Source organism: Piliocolobus tephrosceles, chromosome 18 (assembly GCF_002776525.5).
Source record: "Piliocolobus tephrosceles isolate RC106 chromosome 18, ASM277652v3, whole genome shotgun sequence".
Classification (NCBI taxonomy): Eukaryota; Metazoa; Chordata; class Mammalia; order Primates; family Cercopithecidae; genus Piliocolobus; species Piliocolobus tephrosceles.
Genome location: NC_045451.1, coordinates 21304297 through 21327942, shown reverse-complemented (window position 1 = coordinate 21327942; position 23646 = coordinate 21304297). Strand labels below are relative to the sequence as shown.

General features: G+C 42.6%; 1 protein-coding gene across 3 annotated transcripts in view; it reads left to right on the top strand.

Moving 5' to 3' along the window:
* NEDD4L (NEDD4 like E3 ubiquitin protein ligase) overlaps positions 1–23646 on the top strand; it is a 374753-nt gene that overhangs the window by 183671 nt on the left and 167436 nt on the right. The window contains exon 1 of one of the 3 annotated variants that reach the window (XM_023218346.3): positions 10158–10406. The exons of the other annotated variants lie outside the window; for them this stretch is intronic. The gene's annotated coding sequence lies outside the window, so the exon portion shown is untranslated. Of the gene's footprint in view, positions 1–10157; positions 10407–23646 lie in introns of those variants that run through there. 3 annotated transcript variants of the gene reach the window in all.

Genomic DNA, 23646 nt, shown 5'->3' with positions numbered 1-23646 from the left:
GTCTTTACAGAAGAATAAATATGTACTACCTGAGAGGAGCCAAGACAAATATGGAAAAGAAAACCAGTGAGGGCAGATTTGGCTTACAAGTGATGACAACATGCTAAGAATAAGAAGTCTTCGTGATCAAAGCAATGTGGTATTGATCCAGAATTACATAAATAGTTCAGTGGAACAGACTACAGAATCTAGGACTGTGTCTCATTAAGAGAGTGAATGTATAACAAGATGATAGCTCAGTACTGTTGAGGATGGTACTGGCATAACCAGATCTTTATCTGGAGAGGGGGTTGGGGTACAGCACAGACCTTTATCTTATATTATAACCAGTAATAAATCCCAGAATCTTCAAACACTTAAATGTAAACAAGCAATTCAACTTTTACAAGAAAATGTTAAGAACCTATTTTGTATCATCTTGGAGTGAGGGAGAATGTTTAAGCAAAATTTGATACGCACAAGCCGTAAAAAGAGGCACACTTTGAGCATATATTTTATTTTTGTTTATTTTTTGAGATCTCACTCTGTCGGGCTGGAGTGCAGTGGCATGATCAGGTCTGACTGCAGCCTTGACCTCCCATACTCAGGCGATTCTCCCACCTCAGCCTCCCACGTAGCTGAGACTACAGGCAAGACCCACTGAATTAGTTCTCACGCTGCTAATAAAGACATACCTGAGACTGGGCAGTTTAGAAAGGAAAGAGGTTTGACAGTTTCACGTGGCTGGGGAGGACTCACAGTCATGGTTGAAGGTGGATGAGGAGCAAAGGCACATCTTACGTGTGACAGGTCAGAGAGTGTGTGCAGGGAACTCCCCTTTATAACCATCAGATCACATGAGTTTTATTCACTACCATGAGAACAGCATGGGAAAAACCTGCCTCTGTGATTCGGTTACCGCCCACCGGCCCCTCCTCCCATGACACGTGGGGATTATTACAGTTAAAGGTGGGATTTGTGTGGGGACACAGAGCTAAACCATATCAGCTACCACACCTAGCTAAATTTTTGTGGAAACGGAGTTTTACCATATTGCCTACGCTGGTCTTGAACTCTTGGGCTCAAGTGATCTGCCCACATCAACCTCCCAAAGTGCTGGGATTAACAGGCATGAGCCACCACGCCTAGCCTGAATATATATTTTAATATATTTTAAAACTTTTCTATGGCAGAAGTTATATAATTAAGTCATGGATCAAGGAGGGATGTTTGAAACAGACAAGGGGTTACTATCTATAATAAAAAAAAAACTTACAAATTGTTAAGAAAACCACAGAGGAAAAATGGACAAAGAATATTAATATGGAATCCACAGATAACAAATGCAGACAGCCAGCAAACCTATGAAAAATAGTTCATTTTTGCTAGGGAAATGCAGATTAAAACAATGAGACATTACTTTAAACCCATTAGATTGGTAAAAATAGAGAAAAATAACACTTTTTGATAGCAAGGCTGTAATAGAAGTGGTGAGTGGTAATATTTCTCGTAATACTGATGGAAATGTGAATTATCATGGCTTTATTTGAAAAGCAGATGGGCAATGTATATTAAAATAAAAAACTATTACACCTTTCTTCTAAGCAGCCTTTGTCCTCAGTTATCTGTCTTTTAGAAATAAAAGTATGTGCAAAGTCGTATGTATAAGGATGTTTATTGTACCATTATAGTGGCAAAATACTGAAGACATGAAAGTCCATCAGTTGAAAAACGGCCAAGGTATGGACTATTTGTACCATGTAATATTATGGGAGAACTAGAACTGTATCAGAGTTGGCTTTGGAGGAATTTCTATGAGAACTTGATGAATGAGAAGCAGTGTGTAGAAAAATATATAATATCCAGTTGTAAAAGACACACTCCTCCCATGCCCACATGTGTAAATGTGTGAGTGTGGGGAACAAGATGAAAATGCTCATTCTGTATGTTAAGCAGGGAGTGGGGTGGAGGTTAATGTGGAATGGTGGGAGAGTGGGGAGGCAGGGATTTCCAAGTCACCCACCAATGATGAGTGTTAACCACATCCCATTTTTTTCCTATAAAGGAAGCTGCAGTGCTGTGGTTTGAGGTTAAACATGGTGGTTCCTTCTCTTAGGTCTTGATTTGGGTTTTTTGTTGTTGTTGTTTTAATTCTAGTCTGTTCTTGTTTTGCTGCACTGATACCCTCTTAGATTTTACGAGCATATTAATTGTGCATATTTAACATTCTTCTTGGGTTTATTTTGAGACCCCGTTCGCCCGCCCCTGTGGCATCGTTGGCGGTTCTTTGTGGTCTACTGGTCTTCGTCTTTGTTCCTCCTAGTCGCCCTTTGTTCACCGGAATGAGCCAGGTTGAAGCAGTATGTAGGGCCTGGTGGGATGGGCCAGGAGGTGGCCTTTCAGGTGTGCTCGTGCATGGCCCTACTTGCTCTCTTGAGCTGCCTGCACTTAGGTCGTGGGACCACATTCCTGCTTCGGTCTGCGTGAAATGCAAGGTAGCAATGGGAAAAGCAGAGAGGAAGTGAAGTTTCCTGATAAATTACTTGATTGCTGCCCTAGGGTTAGTCACTCTAGCCCCTTGGATTTCTTGACTCCATCTCTTGACTTGTTTCTTTTGAATTTCCGGCATCTGGAGAATACTACTTGTACAGTAGCAGTCCCCTGGTTTTGTTTTTCTTTCAACCCAATCCCATCCCACATCTGTTCCTTTGATGATACTGTGTCTTGTTTTTCCAAGATTCTTATGGGTGTGATATTTAGTCTGAATCGGAGAAAGAGAGAGGTAGAAATGTACACTCAGAGGGCCACTTGGATGGAAACTTCTATTGATCACTCCAGGCCTTAGTGGGATCATCTGTAGAGCAGGGATAATAACAGTGCCTATCTGTTACTGTTAGGGTTACTGCGAAGATTAAAATAGGTGGTGCTCTTAAAAGACTTAGAACATGCTGTCATATAGTAAGGATTCTGTAAACATTAGCTGCTCCGGTTTTATGTGTGTGTGTGTGTGTGTGTTGTTGTTGTCACTGTTGTTTTAAACGAGATCATGCTGGAAATACTAGATTGCAACAGAGCTTTGGGGTTTTTTCCCTAATTAATAGATCTAGGATGTTTTCTGATGCTTGTCATGTTTTTAAAACTCTGTGGTATTTCTTTTTCTTTTTCTTTCTTTCTTTTTTTTTTTTTTTTTTTTGTTGTTGTTGAGACAGAGTCTCACTCTGTCACCCAGGCTGGAGTGCAGTGACACCATCTCAGTTCACTGCAACTTCTGCCTCCCAGGTTCAAGTGATTCTCCTTCCTCAGCCTCCCAAGTAGCTGGGACTATAGGCATGCACCACCATGCCTGGCTAATTTTTTGTATTTTTTGTAGAGACAGGGTTTCACCATGTTGGCCAGGCTGGTCTGGAACTCCTGACCTCAAGTGATCCATCTGCCTTGGCGTCCCAAAGTGCTAGGACTAGGCGTGAGCCACCACACCCAGCCTGGTGTTTCTTGATATATCTATGTGTGAGGGTTTCTGTAGCTAAATTCCCATAGTTGAATTCCTGGATCAAAGGACAAGAACATTTACAATGTTTATAGACATTGGGAAATCGCCTTCTGTAGTACTGCACTAGTTTCTACTAGCTGTAGTGGTTGATGAGAGTGCCACTTTTTCCCTAGTTCAATATTAACCCATTTTATCAGTCTTTTCATCTTTGACCTTATGGAAGGTAAAAACATCTCATTTTATGTTTTCAGTCAGTGAGGCCAAGTATCTCTTCTTGTATTTATAGTTCCATTTTTATCCAGTGCCAACTCACATCCTTCTGTCAGTTTTTCCTTTGACCTATTAATTTTCATTAATTAATAAAAATTCTTTGTAAAATGGGCAGTTTAACTCCTTATCTGTCGTATGTTTTTCTCATTTGATTCATTGTGTATCTTGTATAGCACCTTTTAATCTTAACATTGTGCTTTTAAATGTCTTTTCTGTGTTGACTTGGAAAGCTAACAACTACTTACAGCATAATTTCCTTCTGTTAAAAACAAGAAGGGCTTTCCCCACTCTCATTGTGAAGATTATACATTTTTCTAAGTCTGAAAAAAAATTAGAGGAAAAAAAACAGAAAAAAACAACAGAAAGAACATCAGTCACTCTTAATATTTTGGCATTTTCCTTTTAGTTGTCTTTTAGGAGAGAATGTATATTTGTACTTAGCATCATAACATAGATATAGTCTATTTTGGTCATTCATTCCAATATGTAATATATAACAGTTTCTGAATGTACAATATTCTATTTAATCATATCCGTTGAGAGAAAGGTACTGGGAATATCTTTGTGCAAAACAAGAATTTTTTTTTTTTTTTAAGTTGGATTCTGTTCCTATGATACCTCCCTGGAAATGGGATTACTAAATCAAGAAATATTAGGATTTAAATACTTTTGGTACAGATTGCCAATATGCTTTCCTAAAGTGTGGTACTAGTTTATGTTGCCATCAGCACAAAGACTGCCTGTGCTATCATCAGAAGAGAAGAGAGCTACCCTGAAGATCTGGGGGAGGAGTGTTTGTAGAGAGGCATATGAAAGTGAGTTTGAGAGGTTTGAGAAGTAGCCAGGGGGTCACTGGGGCCAGGGAAGGGAGAGAGTTCATGGGGGAGTGCTGGAGATGAAGATAAAGGAGCCATGGCTCTTTAGGGCTGTGTGGGTGCCAGGGAATGTGCATTTCCTGCTTAAGGTTGTAGTAAGTCAGCCTGGAGAGATGCAAGAAAGGAGTGGCTTGGTGTAATTTATTGTTGCAAGTGAGAGTGGCCCAGAGGCCAATTAGGAGGCTGCTGCAGAGGCATAAGTGAGAGAGGATGGTTTAAACACCAAAATGGTAGCATCCAGAATGGAGAGGAGGAGGTAGTGGGTGATTAAATGTGGGGATGGAGCCCTTAGGATCTATTGATTGACTGGATGTGTAAGAGAGAAAAGGAAGAGCAGAACTGAGGAAATTTCCTCTTGAACTGGCTGGGGGCCACTGAGATGGGACAGATGCGCTGGGGAGCGGTGTGAAGGTGGGATCACTGCTCCTTTTAGATCTAAGACATCCCTTAGACCTCCAAGTGGAGATGTGAAGATGATGGTAAAGGAGAATGGCGCTCAAAAGAGGGCCAGAGTCATTTGCATTTAGATGGTCTTTATAGCCTAAGGGACGGGAAGATTTCACTAAGGTTGAGGTCTTTCTTTCCTGTGAAAATGTGGTCAGGATCCTAAGTAACAGCCCTAAAAATTAAACATTAGGAACACAAGGTTTCGTAAATTAGGTACTGTCTGTAAGCTGCCAGGTTCTAAATGCTTTGAGGATATAAATCTGGGTCTTGTCAAATGCTTTGAGCAGAAGAGGTGCATCGTATTGTGTTTACTGAATGGCGTTTAAAGAGTCAAGAGACCTTTCCCCCTTCTTGATGAAGCAATTTGCCTTTCAGATGCTTTGATATAGTGACTTGATTGTAGGACCTTATGAAGCATACAAACCACACATTGTCCTTTTTTGTAAGGCATTGGAAGAAAAAGCGAACGTGAGTTAGGAGGGATTTAAGACCGTGTGAGGAAATTCAAGCCTATGTTGTTATCACCAAACCTTGCCTGTGTTATGTAAAGATTTTTGCCTGTGTCATGTTATCTTTGTTTTGTTCAATGTATTCCTCCCCCTCCAAGTGTCCTAGTTTCTCCTCTACTGTAGCTGGTTTTGAACAAAATAGAGAAACTTGGGTCTCCTCCACCCTCAGCAACTGAATTCTTCTCATTTGGTTACTCACTGTGTTAAAATAAGTGATATAGTACATTCTTAGCAGTTTGTTTATTTTTAATTTTATTTTTTATGGAGATAGGGTCTCACTCTGTCACCCAGAAGTGTGGTGCCATGGTGTGATTGCAGCTCACTGCAGCGTTATAACTCTTGGGCTCAAGCGATCCTCCTGTCTTAGCCCCCTGAGTAGCTGGTATTACAGGTCTGTGCCACCATGCCCAGCTAATCTCAGCAATTTTTATTTTTATTTTTATTTTTATTTTTTTGAGACGGAGTCTCGCTCTGTCGCCCAGGCTGGGGTGCAGTGGCCGGATCTCAGCTCACTGCAAGCTCCGCCTCCCGGGTTCACGCCATTCTCCTGCCTCAGCCTCCCAAGTAGCTGGGACTACAGGCGCCGCCACCTCACCCGGCTAGTTTTTTGTATTTTTAGTAGAGACGGGGTTTCACCGTGTTAGCCAGGATGGTCTCGATCTCCTGACCTCGTGATCCTCCCGTCTCGGCCTCCCAAAGTGCTGGGATTACAGGCTTGAGCCACCGCGCCTGGCCTCAGCAATTTTTAAATAACATTTTTTCTGATTATAACAGATTTAGGTATTGGAAAAGATAAAACATAAAGCATTAATCTACCTGGAGAGCCACATAGCCACAGGGATATAAATTGGTTACCATTTAATTTTATTTCTGTCCAGTCCTTTGGCTATATTTATATTTATGTGTATGGAAATAGCTTGTGAATTTGGAATCATACTGATGTTTTTTAGAATGATGCTTTTTAAACTATTTTATGGTAAGCATTTTATGATAGCTTGTAATGTTATTTTTAAAAACATACTTTGAAGGCTGCAGTGTGTGGATAAATTCATGATGACTTTTTAGAGGAAAATATCAAGATGATCTCACTAACAAATCCTAAGATTAAAAACAAGAGCAAACAAAATACAACAACTGAACCATCTTTGAAATACTATGAAATTCAAATTTTATGTTCTTAATAAAATCCTGTTTTGAATGAAATCAGCCTTCATGATTTTCTTATTCCTTTTGGCTATGTTGCCTACAGTTGAATTAACTGTTTTTATATACTTCCTTTGCTTTGCATTGGAACAAGCTGATCCATTGTGACCCTTTGTGGTAGTTCATAAAACCGCACCCTAAAAACCGCCCAGTCTTTTAAGTGCAGTCAACACTATTGAGCAATTTTTTGAGTAATATTGTTGGAAGTGTTAGGTGCCATCCAACGATGGCTTATTACTTACATTTAAGTGTAAGTAATATACAATTAAAGGAAGGTCTTGACTTTTTAACTTCATTTTGAAATTTGAGTTTAGAAAAAAATCCAAGGGATAAGAGCAAGAATGAAAGTATCCTCTCCTACTGCCAGACTTCTGGGAGACCCACCCCTGGTCTTCCCAGGTGTCCCTTCAGTGACCTTGTTGGTCGGCGAGGGCTGTGGAAAGTTCTAGGGAGGCTGCTTGTCCCTCTTCTCCTTTTGCTTATTGCATTCTGCCCAGATTATAGAACTGAAGTATCTGTCTTAAGACGCCAGCAACTTTTTCTTCATCGAATCCAGACATATCGAATCCCCCACAACCAAGAATTACCCAGCCACAGAATGTCAGTAGGGCCCCAGTAAAAGAAAGCTGATTTTAGACTTAGTCTCAGAACCTGGCCATCTTCCATGGGTTATCCTGATATCTGCATCCTTGTCTCTTTCCACTATAGCCTGATGATCATGGTGGCAGTTTTCATTTTGGGACTCTGGTGAGGTTAGAATAGCTTCAGCCTTCCCTCAGCGAATAGTATTGTGGGGGCAGGGGTGGTAACACTGGGTTGGAGCTGGTGTGAGGGTTGAGTCCACTCTCTAGCCTCTGTCCCTAGATCATGGCGCTGCTTTGGTTGGGCCCTAATTTTCTCCTCTAGACGAAAGGAATTGAACTAAGACTTACAGCATTCCCTCCAGGCTTACCATGTTTTCATTTGGTACTGATAGTCACTGACTGTTTTCCAGTTGCATTGTTAATCAGGTTTGGCAGAAGCTGATTTCTCTGGGTTAGGGAAAATGACATAGGTGGCAGGGAGGTGGATGTACACCATTTGTTTGATCAGTTTGCCTAGAATGGACATGGCAGAATTGGAGTTGGAAAGATCAAATGTAGCCTTTTCTTCCTTCCAGAATGAGGTTTTTTTCCATGCACTTTTTTGAGGCAGAACCTGATGGGACAAGGCAAAAGTGAGCATACTCAAGTGAAGTGTATGGTGATGGGGGAATGGTTATTAGAAATGTCAATTGTCTCAATTTTTTAATATCAATTTTCAGAGGGAGACAATTGTTTAATGAGTGTTGTAATTGTTTGCCAGGGCTGTCATAACAAAGTAGCACAGATTGGGTGGCTTAAATACCACGAATTGGTTTTCTCAGGGCTCTGGATGTCCGGAGCCTGCGATGAAGCGGGGTTGGCTTCTTCTGCAGCCTCTCTTCTTGACTTGCAGATGGCTTCTCTGGGTCTTCCCGGGTCATCTGTGTACCTGTCTGTGTCCTAATCTCCTGTTCGTATAAGGGCACAGTCATATTGGATTGGAACCCACCTACTAACCTCATTTTAACTTAATTATCTATTTAAATACCCTCTTTTTAAATACAGTCACAGTCTGAAGTATTGAAGACTTCAGCATAGGAATTTTGGGCAAATACAATTAAGCCCATCACAGTTAGGTAACAGTTGGTAGGACGTGTAGATGCTTTTTATCTTTAAGGGAATAGGCAAATCATTAAAAATAAATAAATAAAAACTTGTTAAACTTGTTTAGGTACATTTTCTTATAGTGTATTGTGGTTCTTATTTTTTTAACCTTCCAGCTAGTGTGTAAATTGGAAACATTGTAGCTTAATTTGATAGTTTTAGACATAATCAAAGATGAGTCTATTCAGCACTTGTGTATCCTCAACTGCTCAAGACTAAAAACTTGAGATGTTCCTCTTGTTTTAAGAATTTGACTGAAAATGGGCTGGGTACCATGGCTCATGCCTGTAATCCCAGCACTTTGGGAGGCCGAGGTGGGTGGATCACTTGAGACCAAGAGTTCCAGACCAGCCTCGGCAACATGGCAAAACTAAAAATACAAAAATTAGCGGAGCGTGATGGCTCACGCTTGTGGTCCCAGCTATTCAGGAGGCTGACGCACAAGAATTGCTTGAACCCCAGAGGCAGAAACTGTAGTGAGATCGCACCACTGCACTCCAGCCTGGGCAACAGAGCGAGACCCTGTCTCAAAAAAAAAAAAAAAAAAAAAAGACTGAAAATGGTTGACACTGTTCCCCTGTCTCCAGGAGGGTGAATGTTTCTAGTTGAACCCGGGTGCCCACTTGCTCCTCTAAGCCTTCAGCAATCCTCCCAACCTTGAGGGGAGATCCATTCATCTTCCCCTCACCTCTGGAAATCCCAGTGTTTGAGCACCGTGGGAAAATGCAAGTCTAGTTTATAGGGTTTCTCAGCTGACATGCCAGGAACACTCCACGAGCAAGTATGCCACCAAATTTGAGTGCATGTAGAAAGTTAGCTGTTTGCTACAACTGGGAACACTTCCTATTAGAGCCACATCTGCTGGGGTGGAGGGCTGCATGGGTTGGAGAGTAGGGTGTGACTTCTTCCAGCAGGAGGAAAGAGAAGTAGCATAGTGCCGTCACAGGGAGAGCCCATGTTTGACTTGCTCTTGAAATTTCCATAGAATAAGGGTGGTCAGGTTGCCAGACTACCCCTCAAACGAGGACATGGTGCTGCTGGGTCCCAGGGTAGAGCTCCGTTGGCACCTTCGGGGCCCTGATTTACACCTGAGGGCACACAGCTGGGATTTGAAAACTGGCATGCAGAGTAGAGACTGCGGATTTACAGGGCAGGGCTGCCTCTCATCTGACACAGAATCCTCTGTTGATCCTTTTTGGGGCTGTAGTTCCTGTCATAGTTATTTTTGTTCCTGCTTTTTTCCCCTCTTCAAGATCTTAAGCTTTTGGAGGGCCAGAAAGTTGTGTTCCCATCTGCTGAGTGTGGGGCCTCGAAGGCCAGCACCTCAGAATGTAGAAGCTGAGTTAGTTTGTGGAAGGGTGAAGGGCTGACCTCTACTGTTGGAGATGCCAAAATCTCTAATCTGGCTTTAAATAAGCAGAACAGCCCCACCAGACACAGAGTCATCCACAAAACCTCGTGGCCTCTGTTATTGCCCATCCTGTGTGGTAAGCCCACTGAGAACTTCACTTGGAGATGCTGCAGGAACAACTGCAGGGAACCTGGAGATAAGGCCCCGGGTGATGACGTAAGCTAATTGCTGAGCTGGGTGGAGTTACTTAACCTTATGGTAGGGGGTGGAGCTTGACGCAACTCCCTCTTCCACCAACAAGCATTTATTTCTACCTGTCATTGAAGTGAATCATCAGTATAAGTAGCGAGCTGGGTGCATTCCTTCTCAGTTGTGTTAAAACTTGCTGGTATTCCCCCGGTATCAGCAGAGGTGTGTACAGACACCGCTTTAAAACTAGGAAGGAGGAAGACAAGGCCAGGGAGCCAGAGGGTCACCAAGGTAGATTTCGAGCAGCGCTAGCCCAGCTGAACACTTTCCAGCCGTGTTTTTCATCAGCCTTGAGGAAAAGTATAGGTAAGAACAAAGACACCACTGTATGTTATATGAATGCATAACATCTGTTCTTGGTGTGAGTTTGATGTTGGTGTAATACTGTTTTTATGTCAGCAGCATAGTTCTAGCACATACCAAGATTTTCCATTTTAAATGCTTTTTGGTGTTCGGAGTTAGCTATAATTGGTCAGTTTTACTCTCCTTATGTATAAGAAGAATGACAGGCAAAGAATGAGCCTTGAAAAGAATTGGGATCTGTGTTCTGATCCCCTATTCTTTGCTTCTTATCTTTCTTGACTATTTAGAACAATGTACAGCCTTTCTTTCAAAAACCAAAGCAATAATACTTTTATTTTTGAAAATAATGGAAAATAGAGACCACTGAAGTTCTATGAATGCTGTTTTCTGTTTTAGAAGTCACAGGTTGAGGAGGAAACAGTTGTGTTTTCCTTCCTGTTCTGTTTTGAGTCTCAGTATTTCTGACTTAGAAACCTCCTGGAGAAGAGGGAGATACCAGCTCTACTTGGTTTCAAGTGAAATATCATGTTAGGTCATAAAATAGTTTGCTTGGAGAATAATTCATGTCATATCTGAATTTTTGGTTGGTAGCAACAGAAATCTTTCTCTTCCTCAGTATGAGTAATTTGGCTTACATTATTTAGACTAAATTTTATTATATTTTTTGTTGGGGAAAACAAAAGTCAAAGCCCAGAACATATTCAACTGAGTTTTTCCCTCAGGTTTTCTATCATTTTCCCACCCTTGCTACTCACACATGTAAATATGCTGAATGATTAACACGTGATTTTTGGTTCTTTACTGTCTCATTTTGTGGTGATTCATGAACTGTTAGTTAACTGGTTATAGTGTATCCATACGTTGGCAAAGCTTGATATCTTAATGCAGGCCACACCTTCCTATTAATGAGCTGGGTTACTTTCAGTCAAGTATTTCTGATGTCATTAAGTGTTAAGATGGCTGGAATTCTAAGGCAATAAAAATGTATCAACAATATGAAATATCAAAGCCTACAGTCAAATCTGAGTTATTCTTTAGTACTTATTTCATAGCTACTCTTTAATATTTATTCTTTAATAATTATTTCACATTGAAAAGTACTTTACGCATGTTTGAATGAGATACTGCCAGTGAAAGAAATAAAAGGAAACAAATAACTCGGTAAGGGAAGAGGGATTTTAAAGTCCGTTTGTGCTGGCCCCAGGCTGGTGAGTTTCGTTAGTAATGACCAGGAAGAGAAAGAATGGCCACAGTGGTGGGTGCTGACCTTTTTTTTTTTTTTTTTACTCTTTTTAATGTCTGTAAGGAGCACAAGTTGAACTTTAATTCTTGTGGGAATCTAGTAAGATGATGGTGAAGTCAAGAAGAGAGGAAGAAATGCTTTTTATTTAGTTAAGAGGAAGTAAACATCTGTATTAGTTACAGATGTTATGCCTTAACCTTTTTCATTCCTATCGTTTTTATGAAAATTTATTGCAACTAAATGTTGATTTAAAACAACACGTTTGGGACATTTTCTTATCACTGTGGAATATAATGAAAAGATATAAAATGAAGGCAGGTATGAAATTATATGAATTCTGCTACTTGAGTATAGAAGTTTTATTCCAAAGTGGTTTGTTTGGTGGATGTGGTGGTGGAGGGGGAGGGCCTCTATGTACTTATTAAGGCAAGTGATGGGACAGGAGCTTTTGTGGTCTTGACGGTTCTGTTGGGATGGGAGGGTTGTTTGGGATTTTTATGTTTCATTCCAGGCAATTTTTTTTTTTTTTGCCTGTACTTCTTAGGGTTTTACCAAGTCAATTTTCATGTGAAGCCATGTTCATATTGTTTCTTTCACCTTGGTGGAAATCTTTTCCTTCTTATGTGCTTTGAGTTAAGTATGATGTAATGTGCTAGTAACATAGATGGGGCTTTCCTTTCTACAGGTGGGCTTGACGTGAGCCTGCCACTCACTCACCTTGAATCACGGAGGTTTCAGAGGCTGTTGGCCTTCAGGGCAATGGCAGAAGCACGTGTTCTCAGCTGTTTTCTGAGTCTATCTTGACTGCCTTCCCAGTGGCCCAGAATTCCCCAAGGGTCACTCAACACACCCTCATTTACAGTAAATATTTGTGCTTCCTCTGTACCTGGCCTGTTTTTCTCAGTACCCAGGAGCACAGGTGGGCAGTGGGATGTGGGCAGGCGGTACCCAGATGCCCTCCCACAGGGGCCACAGGGAGCACCTGGGCGCTTCCTGCCGAGACGCCCCTGCCCTTCAGACTAAGTGGAAACAGAGATCCGGGAGTCCAGTGGACTCTGGAATTTCATAGAATACATGGAAAACACACCGCTTTCAGTGATGTAAGCTGTCTTGTTCACTTCACTATTACTCATCTGGCCTGCAGCAGGTGAGAGGATCACATGCAATTATAAACAGCCTCCTCTGACTAAGGCCAGTGACTGGAAACCCTGTCATGTTATCAGAGGTCATTTGGTCATAGATTCTTGGGCAGAAGCCATTGAAAGTCCTGGGGGTGTGATCTTTGAGCCTTTGCCAATGCTAGGGTTTGACCCCTTTTAGCTCAATTAACTGGATCCAGGAGTTTATTTTGGCCGAGATCTGCCATGCTAAGTTGACAGGCTTGAGACTGGAAGGAAGTGTCTAACTTCATTAGAGGAAATGGCATGGCAGGCTTTAAAGGCACTTTGATACACTTCACTTTTTCTCTCTTGCCCTGTTTTGTTGAGGTTTTCAGGGCTATAATTGTACCTGAGGTTAATCAATGAGGGATCTATCTGAAAGGAATTTGTTCTCTTTGGACACTGTCCTGTGTAATATTATATTTGTGTAACTATTTAGTTTAACTCATTCAAAAGGCTATTTAAGTCCCTTGCTCTGTTCATTACTTGAAAACAAGTTGTCTTCTCTTTATTCTTTTAGTCAGTTACCAAATATGTCTTAAGTGTCTCTTGTGCTAGACATTGAGGGGCACTTCCTTCTCCCTTTCACTTGTCTGTTTTTGTTGAGCTCCATTTTTCCTTAAGGCCGATTGTTCTTTTCCTCTTACTTTTGTTTTCATTTGATTTGTTTATTTATATTTAAATATGTACTTTAACAGTCTTGAAGCATTGGACTGAATGAGGATGGTGATCAGATTGGGAAAATGCCCCTTAATTTTAGTTTAAAAAATTAATTTTCATTAAATTATTTATGTATTGATAGGGGCCACCCACTCCAGGCGAGTGGTTTCACTGTGTGTGTGGCAGAGGAATGCTCTGTGTCTGGAAAAAACAAGTAACTTAGCTTGAAATATTAGGAAAGCTGAAGAGTACAAGTGTCAGAGAGAAAGGGTTATTGAGGGGGAAGAGAATGAGAAGACAAGACACAGTCAGGGCCCTGTCATGCATGTGGAACTGCAGGGCCCTGGAGAGATGATGCATTTATCCCTTTTTAGAGATAAAATTTGCCATTAAAATTTGATCTTGAGCATGACACAGAACTGAAAGCTTTGATGACAAAGCCAGCATCTCGGTTTAGCAATAACCAGATTAGGGAAAAAAAACCCAGAAACTCAACGGTGAGATTCAGCTCAGCAATGTGGGCGGGGCAACCCACTGTCCCACTCGGGCAGGGAGAGCCCCAGCCACTTCATCTGCCCGACCTGGGTTTTATCTGCTTCACAATTCAATTTCCTTTTTGTTGTGCTTGTGCACATCTATATTTAGCTTTGCTTCTTATTTTTTAGGAGAGGGGAGAAGTGTGGGCAAGGTACAATGCAGCTTGCAAGCTCCCAAATGGCAAGTGCACCAGTTAGAGTCTAAGTGGCCTCCCAACCTCACGGTGAAATTCATTTATTCAGCAAATATGGACCAAGCCCCTCAGGGACCACTGCTGGAGATACCAGTGCAAATAGAAGAAGCCAAGGGCACATTAGGACCTGAGCCAGTGGCCTGCACAGCCATCTGTGACCACTGACCTCTCTGCTTGCAGGGAACTTCAGCCTGATGGAGAAGACCCATAATAGCCAAGTCAACTGATAATAGAATTAGTAGTAGTGTTGGGGGACATAAGGAAATCTGGGTAAGGCCATCAGAATTGCACGAGTGGATCATCTTTTAAAAGACAGCACAGTTTTGTTTTCTTCTGCCATGGTATCTCCTAACATTTTCCAGTGTGTCTATTTTTGGTTAATAGGGAAGTCGTGGCTAACACTTGGTTAGTGGCTTAAAGAAGAAAAAAAAAACAACTTTTAGAAACCTTTAAAAATATCATTCTCATAGAAAGCTATAAACTCGTATGTCTAGAAGGGTAAGTGGTCATTGATCTTGGAGCAGAATGAATGGATATTTCCTGGAAAAAAAATATATCCACTCATCAAAGACACTCAAGTCTCTTCTCATCTAATCAATATTGAAAACTAGGAATATCCACGCCTATGGAATATCCTCAAAGAGAATTAATTATTCTGCCCTCTAAGAGGTATAGCAGTTTAGACATAGAAGTAAAGGCCTGAAATTGTGGCTGCACCACTGAGGGCAGAAGTGCCCTTTATCTCCTAGTTTTGTCATTTGCCAAATGCAATTGTGTGAGACTAAGTGACCTCCAATAGCAGAGCTCTGTGTTTTCTCCCCAACCCCCAAGTCAAAATTGATTATAGCAACCCATCAAACCAGGCCTGGCAAATGATTTTTTGCAACTATAGGATAAATACTGAGGGGGATGAATGTGAACGCATATGCAGAGCAACACAGTCATGAGACCATTCTATTACTTCTTAATTTCTTAAACTTAGCACCACTGAGAATAAAGCTGTCTTATCTGAGCTTCTCAAGTGAGCAGGAGCATGAGTTCCTGTGCTGTGCTTGGGGACAGGGAAGACTTTGGGACCTACCGTGGTCTTCAGTCTGAGCAGTGCTGATAGCCTCGGCTCACCAAGTGCTGGGCACTATGCTAGAGGGTGTACAAACCTCTCATCTCATGAGGCCTTACTGCTACAGCTGATAGAGATGACATCCTGTTGTTTCTAGTTGCACATGGCAGAGCTAGAAAACAAACCAGGGTGTGGCAGACTCCAGAGCGCATGCCCTCTGTGATGCCGCTGTGTTACCCTAAGTCAAGTCGACCAAGGCATCCATTTAAAAAAAAAATCTGATCTTTGTCAAATATTCAATTGTTATATTTCTGTTAGAGTCTGCCTTTCCGGTGAGCGATAATATATTTCCTTCAAGCAGCTACTCACAGATTTCACAAAATCAGGTGCCTGCCCTGCAACCTGTATCTGCCTCCACGTCCCCACATCAGTCCTCCTTGCTGTGCTTCTTGTCTCTTTAGTTTTTATCATCTTCTAACACTGTGAACTTTAGTAATTTATGCGGTACTGTTTGCTGTCTCCCCTTGGTAAAATGCAGGCTCCACAGAGGTAGGGAGTTTTGTCTGTTTTCTTCCCTGGCATATCTCAGATATCTAAAACAACCATGCCAGACACGTAGTGAGAATTTGTTGAATGAAGAAATAGAAGAAAAGCAGACCCCGGAGCCTTAGGAGGGTCTGTGTAAGGGAGTCTCCAGGCGGTCTTCGTGCGGGTGTCCTGAAGGACCGCATGATCCTAATTTTGGTCAGTGTGGAGGCTGTGGTTTCTTCTGAGCTGTCAGTATTTGGAGGTGAGTTGTCCACGGGTCACCTTATCCCACCTTTACGCATTAGTAAAATGGAATTCGCTGGGTGGCTCGTAGGACTGTGTGGTCAGTCTAATTACCAGACATCTCTGCATGCTCTGTCTAAGGGCTGGAGTCTGCTTTCCTTGCCTCTCTTCTAGAAAGAGGTCCACAAGGGGATTAGCCTTGTGAAGTTCCACCTGTTGTTCATGGACCCAGTGAGTGTTTTACCCATTGTAGGTGTTTTCCTACCTAATTGCACCTCTGGTTTTCAGTGTTCAACATGCTGCAGTTACATGTTCTGCTGTGGTTTTACTTAGCTTAATCCTTTATTAATTGCCTCTTGTTCAAGCTCCCTAAGAGCAGATTATCCTTCTCCTTCAGCTTCTTCTGCTCCATTGCTATTGAACTTCTTTTTTTCAGTCATGACATCAGAAAAATAACCAAGTGAGAGTTTGATGATAATAGCAAGTAAGGCTATTTTATTTCTATCCAATTTACCCCAAATTTAAGCAGTATTACACCTTAAAATAATAGAGCTGGCTCTTGCCCAGCATGTGAAAGCTATATGCTTCATGATGGACAGATATTTTCCAGTATCTACTTACCATAAATCTCAAGATTTACCCTACCCCACTCCAGTCATTACCCCCTTTCCCATTTGCCTAACCTGCCCTAGGGCCATCTCAGTGCCCTATAAAGCAATCTTTGTTGCAGACCCACTGCGTGACTGGAATGTGATGCACACAAGTGACCAAGGCGTAGCCCTGTTCGCAAGGAGCTTCCAGACCGATAGCAGAAACGGACACACAAGTAAACAAGTGCACTACTGATAGGCTTCTGCCAACAGGAGTGGAGCTTGAGGGCCAGGAAGCCTTCCCAGAGGCACTGGAGCTTCTTTTAACATGATGTGCATGCCGGGTGGGGGTAGGGCATTTCTAGCAGAGGAGAAAACATGCTGTGCTCTGAGAACTAAAAGTCATAGTCGCTCCACTTGGCAACATGTATAAGGCACATGGAAGATGGCACTGGAGGGGCATGCAGGGGCCAGAGCTGGGCAGACCGTGTGTGCCACAATAGTGTGTTGTAGGTTACAAAGAACTAGTGCAGAGTGGATGAAGCTTAGGCTATTTGGTTAATAATTTGGCTGCACTGACAAGATATGGAAAAGAGGAGGTTGAGACTCTCCGTGATTTTTATCCTCAAGGTGCTTAATCAATGAGGTTGGGATGGCCGGAGGGGGCCCTCATTTGCTTGCCTGGTGCTCAAGCCTGAGGTCCTGGTCTTTAATAGTCAGGGAGGTGTGTGTGGAGGCAGGGTGTGAGCTCCCTCCAAGGAAAGCTGTTGCGTGAAAAGAGGCCCAGGATGAGCGTTGGGGAGTATCCACATACAACTTGATATTCCTGAGGTCTCAGTTCTTTATGGGAGAGCCCATGCACTCTTCCACACTTGGAATTGTTTGCAAAGTGAGTGGTATTCGAGCTTCTTTAGAGTCTTGCTACTCCCACCAGCTGTATTGGCATCAGCAGGGAGCTTGTTAGAAATGCAGGTTCTTGAGGTGCAGCTCACACCTACCCAGTCAGACTATATTTTAACCAGATCCCAGGCAATCCCTGTGCACATGAAGTGCTAGAACACTGCTCTGAGGTAAAACGACCTTGCTAACCATGGAACAGGGTGCTTTTCCCCCTTCTCCTTTTGTGTTTTTTTGTAGGACCTATTTACCTTTTAGAATTTTTTCAGAATTATAGACTACAGAATATATACAGTGTCAATGCATTAGCAATTAATAAGTGATGTTTGGCTAGAATACATAGTTGTCTCCACACAAATGCCCTTTCTTACATTGAGACGGCACATATCTGGTTAGGGTTTGGGCTCACTTGTGAGGAGCCACGCGGCAGGCAGTCATGCGCCCGGGACATGGGTTGCTGAGGTCTCAAACTGCTGCCCAGCATAGCGGATGGCACGGTGACAAAGTCCCTGGGCACCCTCACATTGCCTGCAGTAATCTATCACACTTTTCGTCCCCTAATGACCTAGTTTGGGGGGCACTCATGTCTCCGTTTGTGCTGATGCTCGCTGCATCCCAGGTGGCACTTACTTAATATAATTGTCATTGCTCTTTAATATTATCTCATTCCACGTCAGCTGCACAAAAATTTGAGGTTAATTACAACAAATGTTTTCTCAATCATTGTTATTGAGAGCTGTTTAATAGTTTATTTGGTATGTGAAGATTCACATCTAGATTGAGGCTTATACATCTTTATTTAAGGAAAGCCTTTTCAGGCCGGGCGCGATGGCTCACGCCTGTAATCCCAACACTTTGGGAGGCTGAGGCGGGCGGATCACGAGGTCAGGAGATCAAGACTATCCTGGCCAACATGGTGAAAACCCATCTCTACTAAAAATACAGAAATTAGCTGGGCATGGTGGCGGGCACCTGTAGTCCGAGCTACTCGGGAGGCTGAGGCAAGAGAATCGCTTGAACCCAGGAGGCAGAGGTTGCAGTGAGCCGAGATCACACCACCACATTCCAGCCTGGACGACAGAGTGAGACTCTGTCTCAAAAAAAAAAGCTTTTCAGGTTGGAAAAATATCAACAGCAGACATACAAAAGCATGAAAAATGACACTAAGAGTGTAAGCAACTGGAAACAAAAATTATAATGGTGCAGTGAGCTGAAGATTCATTTTTAAATGTGAACTCCACTTTCAGTTTATAAGTGATTACCAACAGCCTCATCAGGGTTTCTGGAATTAAATGTTTTATTATTTTCTCCCAAAGTTAGTCCTCAAACATTAGTATTTCTTGTGTCCTTTTGATTTGAATATTTGTTTTTAACTAAACACAAGGGTATCAGCTCTATAAGTCACTTAATATGTTTATGCTTTTAGTTAATCAAAAGTGACTCATGATTTCAGTTTTTGGTATCAGGTAATGTTGCAGAAATGAGGTTCACTGTGAAACTTGTTTTTTTTTTAATCATTTTGTTGTTTCTTTGAGTGTATGTGAGTTTATAACTCGGTACACTATGCAAAATGACCCTGTGTTTCGTATATTATAGAGAGGAAAATGAAACAAATTCAAGAAAATTTGTGGAAAATAAATTCTGCATCTAGTTATTCATTATCAGGTATGAGATTACAGGCATGAGCCACTGTGCCTGGTGACCTCATTTGAACTCAGTTACCTCTGTGAGGACCCTGTTTCCAAAGAAGGTCAACATTCTGAGGTGTCATTGTCAGGTATGAGGTAAACACACTGAGAATACCACATTTTGGCAACTCAAGACAGGACTGTTTTCCAAACATGTAACCCTGGTAAGAAGGTAACCTATCATAGTGTCTGTTAAGAAGTCAAGCAACCAAGAAATGTTCATTGAAGGCCTGTTTTGTACAAGGTTGCATGGAAAAGACACACTAGCGTAAGACATGGACAGTGGCCCTGAGTGATGTGCAGCCGGTTTAGGCGAATTAAGATTTACATACTTGAAAAGGGACAAACAAGTCTGGACATGGTGACTCATACCTGTAATCCCAGCACTGAGGGAGGTGGAGGCAGGAGGACCCCTTGAGGCCAGGAGTTCACAACTAGCCTGGGCAACATGGGAAAACCCCTGTCTCTACAAAAGTTAAAAAAAATTAGCCATGTGTGGCGGCATGCCTATAGTCCCAACTACTCACAGGGGCTGAGGTGGGAGAATCGCTTGAGCCCAGGAGATAAAGGCTGCAGAGATTGCGCCACTGCACTCCAGCCTGGGTGACAAAGCAAGACCCTATCTCAAAAAAAAAAAAAAAAGGAACAAACAACACAGACACGAGATTCCATGGAAAAGGGAGTGGTCTAAGTATTCCAACTGTAGGAATTCAGAAAGTGGAGAGGCTGGTTATTATGGGGGTACTTCATCCTACGGAGATGAGGGAAAGAAGGTGCTGGCTGCCTAGAGCCTGGGAAGAATCAAAGATTTCCAAAGGTATGAGGGGAAAGCGTGAAGGATGAGCAAATAGACACCAGTGCTGAGCCCCCTGAAAACTGGGAAGATACTAGATTGACCTATTTGGAAAACCAAACAGATGTGGCTGTTATTGACAGGTGTTTTTTTGTTTTTGTTTTTGTTTTGTTTTGAGACAGAGTCTCGCTCAGTCGCCCAGGCTGGAGTGCTGTGACTTGATCTTGGCTCCACGCAACCTCCGCTTCCAGGTTCAAGCAGTTTTCCTACCCCAGCCTGCCAAGTAACTGGGATTACAGGCACGAGCCACCACGCCCAGCTAATTTTTTGTATTTTTAGTAGAGATGGGGCTTCACCATGTTGGCCAGGCTGGTCTCGAACTCTGAGCTCAGATGATGCACTTGTCTCAGGCTTCCCAGGGTGCTGGGATTACAGGCATGAGCCACTGCGCCCGGCCGACAAGTGGTTTAAATTAGATTCTCCATTTCCCGCCTAATAGAAAGTCTGAAGCATAGGACAAAAGTAAAGGAAGGACCCTGTGTTCTGCTGGTTAAATATTACAGAGGTCTGACTCCATGGCTGTTATAGGAGAGGTGCATTTTCTTCTATGTCAATTCTCTTAACGTGTCCCCTGTGCATTTTACCCCATGATTATTTCGCACTTTTTTCTCCAGGGTCACAGTGACGGGAAGAAACATACATCCATAAAACAATGTCATCTAGAGGCAAAGACTTGCAATGCTCAAGCATGCGCCCTGTCGAGGTGGGGCAGGGTGTGTAGGAACAACAGTCTACTAATTATTACAGAGCCTGCCCTGAGCTCTCTGTAGAAGTCCTTCGATATCCAGTCTAACACACACAGTAACTTAAGAGAGGATTTTTAAAAATCAAAAGGCCCCTCAGCTTTGTATTGGATTTAACCTGGCTGAGATCCCTGAGATCCAAATATAATAACATGTCCTTTTTGGATAAATCAGACACAAGGAAAAATCTCCAGTGTGTGTCCAGCTTTAGAGATGTAGTAATGGATTCCAGAGTTCACACTGGTGGGCCAGCCAAGACTTTTAATGCTGATGTGGGCTTCATTCTTTCTATAAACTCCCTTTCTTCTTGACAGTGTGTGGGCCCGGGGGTTCCAAACGTGGGTACCTGCCGTACATCGATCTGTGTAACTGGGGAAAATACACATCCTATGGCACCCATGTGTCAGGATATAGGGCATCACCGTAATATAGCCCTTTTTCTCTTGATTATAGTTTTTTCTTTCTGTGATCACACAATTGTTTTATCCTCGCTTAAAAATTGCATTTTAAAAAGTGTTTGGGGTATAGTGCAGCACTCAGAATAACAGAAAAGTCAGGTGTCTGGTGGTTTGTTTGCACATTTAATAGACTTAAAGATAAAATCTCTAAACATTTATTTTGCAAGTTGTTTTTCTGAGAGTTGAGGGGAAACTTTTGCCCTTTGGTCTCCCTGAGGAATTCTAGGATTTCACAGGTAGGCGTGTGGTTTGGACTGCAGGCTGAATGTGGTTGGCAGGGTGGCATGAGGAGGGCACATATTTTAAGTGGTCTTAGGGCACGTCCATGATCCCTTACCTGCCATTCCAAAGTCCCAAAAGCCCTGAAAACCACAGACATCTTTGTAGGTTTGTAGGAAATTGATTTGAGAGCAAAACCTGATATGAACAGATTTGAGAGTATTCTAGGCATCATGTGTAACACTTCATTCAACCCTTTGTGCTTCTTGCTGCACAGATACTAACATTCACTTATGGGCCCTCCCCCAGCCCCTACTGGGGATACTATGCAATAATTGGAATAATCAAAATAATAATAATAATAATATTTGGAATAATCACTGAGTCATTGAATTAGTCCGTTTTCATGCTGCTGATAAAGACATACCCAAGACTGGGTTATTTATAAAGAAATAGAGGTTTAATGTACTCAATTCCACATGGCTGGGGAGGCCTCACAATCATGGTAGAAGGCAAAAGGCATATCTTACATGGCGGCAGACAAGAGAGAGATGAAAGCCAAGGGAAAGGGGAAACCCTGTATAAAATCATCAGATCTCTTGAGACTTATTCACTATCACAAGAATGGGGAAAACTGCTCCCCCCCCCCCCCCCCCCCCCGATTCAGTTATCTCCCACTGGGTCCCTCCCACAACACGTGGGAATTTTAGGAGCTACAATTTAAGATGACATTTGGGTAGGAACACAGTCAAACCATACCAATCATCTTTCTAAAGTGAGAAAAAAAGTCAGAATTCTGTAACACATTTGTTCCCAAGGGTTTCCAAAAAGGGTTGGCTTTAATGGAGTATTAGTTTGCTAGGGCTGCCATGACAAAGCCCTGTGAACTAGGTGGCTAACAACAGAAATTTATTTTCTATCAGTTTTGGAGTTTAGAAATCTGAAATTAAGAGTCAGCAGGATTCTGCTGTCTCAGAGCCCTACAGGAATATCCTGTCTTGCTCTTCTAGCTTGTGAGGTTTGCCAGCGTGCTCTGTGTTCCTTGGCCTGTAAATGACCATCTTCTTGTTGTGTCTTCACATCGTCTTTCCTCTGTGCCTGTTTGTTTCTGTGTCTGCCTTTCCCCTGTTCATAAGAACACCAGTCATATTGGATCAGGGCTCAACCTAATGACCTCATTCATTCATTCATTCATTCATACTTTTAAAAATGTTTTTTTCTTTTTTTTTTTCTTCCTTTCTCCCTCCTTTCCCCCCTTCTCCTGCCCCTTCCTCCCTCCGTGTCTCCCTCCCTCCCTCCGTTCCTCCTTCCCTCCCTCCTTTCCTCCCTCAGGGTCTTGCTCTGTCACCTAAGCTGGAGTACAGTGGCATGATCATGGCTCACTACAGCCTCAACCTCCCTGGCCTAAGCAATCCTCTCACCTCAGCCTCTTGAGTAGCTGGGGCCATAGGTGTGTGCCACCATGCCTGGCTCAGTTTAAAAAAAAAAAAAATTCGTGGAGATAGTGTCTCACTATGTTGCCCAGGCTGGTTTTAAATTCCTGAGCTCAAGGGATCCTCCTGGTCTCAGCTTCCCAAAGGGGCGAGATTATAGGCATGAGCCACTGTCTGGTGACCTCATTTGAACTCGATTACCTCTGTGAAGACCCTGTTTCCAAAGAAGGTCACATTCTGAAATACTGGGAGGACATAGTTCCCCATCTTATGAGATAGAGAATGGGTCAAGATGAGCTGTTCCATTCTTTGTTGGTGTTCAGGCCAGTGCCAAGTTCAAGATCTTTGCTTCAGGGCTTTCCTGGTGCCCCTGGGAATGTGTGTCAGCAACAGGTGTGTCACTGAATGGGTATCACCTGGAGGGGCTGCCTGTTTAGATATTAGAAGCTGCCACATCCCCTGTTAACTCCATGTGAGGGAGGAATCCCTTCCCTCTGACAATTTTGCCTGAGAATCAAGTCAGATTTTGCGGTGTGAACTGAGCTGAGTGTAGAGTAAGTTCCCAAGATACCTCTGGCACCATTGTTACTCCCTCACCGAGAAGCCTAGAATGTGTTCAAAGATTGTACAGGAAGGGCTTAGGACAGTGCTCGGCTCATATAAACACTCAGTGGCAAAGAGGTTGATGCTTAAGTACACAGGAAGTGTTTACCAGTGCACGTAATTGTACACCAGTGA